A 4,251-nucleotide genomic window follows, 5' to 3' on the forward strand; every position below is an offset into this window, starting at 1 on the left:
GAACCTGCAATTAGTTTCTTTATATCTTTCTCAAACTTGTAGGGATCTTAATATAATTTTTTTTTTTTTTTTTTGAGACAGAGTGTTGCTCTGTTGCCCTGGCAGGAGTGCAATGGCATGATCTTGGCTCACTGCAACCTCTGCCTCCCGGATTCAAGTGATTCTCCTGCCTCAGACTCCTCAGTAGCTGAGATTACAGGTGCCTGCCACACGCCCGGCTAATTTTTGTATTTTCAGTAGAGACAGGGTTTCACCATCTTGGTCAGGCTGGTCTCGAGCTCCTGACCTGGTGATCCGCCCACCTCAGCCTCCCAAAGTGCTGGGATTACAGGTGTGAGCCACCACGCCCGGCCACCCAATCCCAGTTCTGTACAGAGCCACCACAGGGTAATAATACTTCATCCAGGGCAAACAGCTTGGCTGAGATTCAGAACCCTTCTCCCTAGAATCTCCAGAGGATTACTGGCCTAACCTCTTGGCCACATCATCCAACTTGGACCCCATACTGGGAAATCTCCCAAGAACATCTCAACCTGGAGTCCAGAACATTCACTCCCAGCCCAGGCTGGCTCCAAAGACCCCAGAAGACCTTCAAGTGAACACTAGTTTCATCTCTTGGCCAGTGACTTTCTACGCAACTTTTTTTTTCCTTTTCTTTTTTTTTTTCTTGAGACAGGGTCTCATTCTGTCGCCCAGGCTGGAGTGCAATGGCACAATGTCGGCTCACTGCAACCTTCACCTCCCGGGTTCAAGCTATTTTCCTGCCTCAGCTTTCTGAGTAACTGGAATTACAGACATGTGCCCCCACGCCCAGGTAATTTTTTTTGGAAACCTCGTAGAGACAGAGTTTCTCCATGTTGGCCAGGCTGGTCTCAAACTCCTGACCTCAAATGATCCACCTGCCTCAGCCTCCCAAAGTGCTGGGATTACAGGCATGAGCCACCGTGCCCAGCCCTTACATAACCTTTGGAGATCCACAGGCCTCTCCTTTCAGTCACCAGATTCAGGCTCAGTCCAGAGACCCCTGGTAACCTCTCATTGTCCAGAGGCCATACCTAATGGTCAATGACCCCGTGCAGAGCTAAGGGCCTGCAACTTCCCCACAACACCCTTCCCACTCAGGCTGGCCTCGGGGGCCGTAGACCAACCCAGAGGGCAAGCTGGCTTGGCCTCTGCCAAACCTAGGCCTAAAGGTGGCCAGGAGGCTGCATTTCCAGCCTCTCAAAGACAGAGGAAAGCCCTAAGGGCTAAAGCCCTCAACCCGCACTTCCCAATCATCAACAGGGCCAGTCAAGCTTCCACACCCCAGCTTTGCCTGGGCCAGGCCCAAGCCCAAGAAAGTAAAGAAAAACTATGGCACTCACCGGCCCAGACCCTGTTCCTCCTTCCCTTTCAGCCTCACATACACTCAGGATGGCTCAAGGCCGAGTGACCGTTAAAAGTGGGGAGTGGAGCGAGGCCAGGGACGCAAGGCTCCCGCACGTGGTCACCCCCGGATCCTGAGGCGGACGCTGATTGGCTGCAGCGCAGGTCGCACTCTCCCGCTCAGGCCAGCTGAGCACGCTGGGCAGCATGGGAGGCACCTAGGACAGCGCCACTCCCGCGCGTCTGTCTCTGACCTGCAGCTGATTGGCTGTGAAGGGGCAGGGCCTTGAGTCTCATTGGTCCATAGGCTTCAGGCCTCTTAGGCTGAGATTTCATTGATTTCCAGCCGGGCTCCAGCGTTGATCGGCTTGTGTAGTCTGCCCTTTCCCACTCTCTCCATGAAGAGACTGGACCCTGATTCTCCCTCACCTGAACAGCCCTGGAGGCTCCCTCAGCAAGTGCTCCGGAGTACCACTGTCCTTTTTTTAAAAAAAAAAAAATTATTTCATTTTTATTTTATGAACAGGGTCTCCCTCCGTTGCCCGTGCTGGAGTGCAATGGTGCAATCATAGTTCACTGCAGCCTGGAACTCCTGGGCTCAAGCAATCCTCCCACCTGGGCCTCCCAAAATTCTGGGACTACAGCCGTGAGACACCGTGCCTGACCTGCCTTTCTTGCTTCTATTTTGCCTCCCTAAGTAGCTCCCATTTGCAAACCCTGTCACCTTTTTCTCAACCCTTTACCATCTGGGAAGTGTGTAGGGGTGTGTAGGCTGCCGCCACACCTGATTGGCCTGGAGGCCCATAAGAGCAAGCCAAGGCCAGGCACTGTGTCTCATGCCGGCAATCCCAGCGCTTTGAGAGGTCCAGGTGGTAGTAGGATCCCTTGAGCCCAGGAGGTCGAGGCTGCAGTGAGCCATGATCACATCACTGCACTGCAGCCTGGGTGACACAGTGAGACCCTGTCTCTAATAAATAAATAAAAATAAAATAAAAGAGCCAGCCAGGCAGGGCGCGGTGGCTCACGCCTGTAATCCCAGCACTTTGAGAGGCCGAGGCGGCCGGATCATCTGGGGTCAGGAGTTCGAGAACAGCATGACCAACATGGTGAAACCCCGTCTCTACTAAAAATACAAACATTAGCTGAGCGTGGTGGCGGGCACCTGTAATTCCAGCTACTCGGGAGCCTGAGACAGGAGAATCGCTTGAACCCCGGGATTGCAGGGAGCCAAGATCGCGCCACTGCACTCCGCCTGGGAGACAGAGCGAGACTCCGTCTCAAAAAAAAAAAAGAAAAAAAAAAAAAAAAAGCCAGCCAGGCTTCAGTGTCTGTGGACAGCTCCCTTTTCTCTCCTCTTGTCCCACTCCACCACGATTGCTGGCACAGCTCACTCTGCCTCGCCTGGACGTGTACAGAGACAAGGAAGACACAAGAGGGAGCAGTACCTTGCCCCGTGATTGGCAGTGTGACACTCGCACTTCCAATTCCCACTGCCACCTCGACTGTATGCTCAGCCAGGAGTAACGGCGCGCGGACGTGTCAGCACTCCCGCCCCCCACCCCACCGCAGAGGGAACGGCCGATTGCGCTGCCCCAACATTAACTGGCCCGGGGATTAGACTCCCTCCAGCAGGCTTTCCCCCTGGGCAGGACTTCGGGGCTGACAAGCTGCGAGCTCGCCCCTTGCCAATCTTCTGAGGTGCGTGTCTCCAGGACTTCTGGCCCGGCCCCCGCGGCGGTTGCACTGCTGATTGGCTGGCTCCGCTCCTTTCTAAGTGGCTTAGCCCGGGATTCGTTCTCAAGCACAGCCAATGAGACGCCAGGGCGCCTCAAGGAGGCGGGCATGGCTCCTCCGCTGCCGCCTCTGACTGGCCCTAAGGCTCGTCTTCGCTTTAAATTGACCAGAGGGCAGCGGGGCGGGAGTATAGCGCAGCAATTTCAGGCTGCGATCCGAGTTCGGGTCCTTCCCGCTACGCGGAGTGTTGGCGCGTCCTTCGCAGCCGCTCGCTGAGGAGTTCGAGCGGGGAGGAATGGGGGTGGTCAGGAGGCAGGAGAGCACCTCGCGGAAGAGCCTAGGACAACAGCCAGAGCTGTAGGTCTTGACAGAGACAGCCTGAGGCGTCCCTGGCCCCAATAGGGAGGGAAACCGCTAAAATGGGGGAAGGGGCCGGGCACGGTGGCTCACGCCTGTAATCCCAGCACTTTGGGAGGCCGAGGCGGGCAGATCACCTGAGCTCAGGAGTTCGAGACCAGCCTGACAAATATAGTGAAACCCCGTCTCTACTAAAAATACAAAAATTAGCCGGACGTGGTGGGGGACGCCTGTAATCCCAGCTACTCAGGAGGCTGAGACAGGTGAATTGCTTGAACCCGAGAGGCGGAAGTTACAGTGAGCCAAGATGGCGCCACTACGCTCCAGCCTGGGCGAAAGAGCAAGACTCTATCTCAAAAAATAAAAATAAAATAAAAATAAAAAATAAAGTAAAAAGGGGAGAAGAACTGGCGCTGTGGTGGGAGTAACAGCACCTCGCGTTTATCGAGCCTTTTCCATGTGCCACGCTTGTGCATCAACTCGTTGAAACCTAAATAACCCCGTGAGGGAGGCGATTACTATGCCTGGTTAACCTCTGAGGGCCAAAGAGGTGAAGTCGTTTATTTCAGGTCCTGCAGCAGGTACGGGCATTGCAGGGACTCGAACCCTGCTGTGAACCCTGCTGTGGTGAGAGTCCAACCTTCAAGCTACACTATGATTAAGTAGGAATGATCTTGTAGATGGGGATGGGGTCTGGTCACATTGGCCCTGGTTTTGGGAAAATGGACTGACATGTAGAAAAAGATATTTTATGTATGTGTGTATGTATGTATGTATGTATGTATGTATGTATGT

General features: G+C 54.2%; 1 protein-coding gene across 1 annotated transcript in view; it reads right to left on the minus strand.

The window, feature by feature from the left end:
- Positions 1-1,408, minus strand: part of ZBTB32 (zinc finger and BTB domain containing 32) — a 12,460-nt gene extending 11,052 nt beyond the window's left edge. The window contains exon 1 of the mRNA XM_011984857.1: positions 1,365-1,408. The gene's annotated coding sequence lies outside the window, so the exon portion shown is untranslated. The remainder of the gene's footprint in view (positions 1-1,364) is intronic.
- Positions 1,409-4,251: the final 2,843 nt, after the last annotated feature.

This window comes from Mandrillus leucophaeus, unplaced genomic scaffold (genome assembly GCF_000951045.1).
Source record: "Mandrillus leucophaeus isolate KB7577 unplaced genomic scaffold, Mleu.le_1.0 Scaffold274, whole genome shotgun sequence".
In the NCBI taxonomy this organism is placed as follows: domain Eukaryota; kingdom Metazoa; phylum Chordata; class Mammalia; order Primates; family Cercopithecidae; genus Mandrillus; species Mandrillus leucophaeus.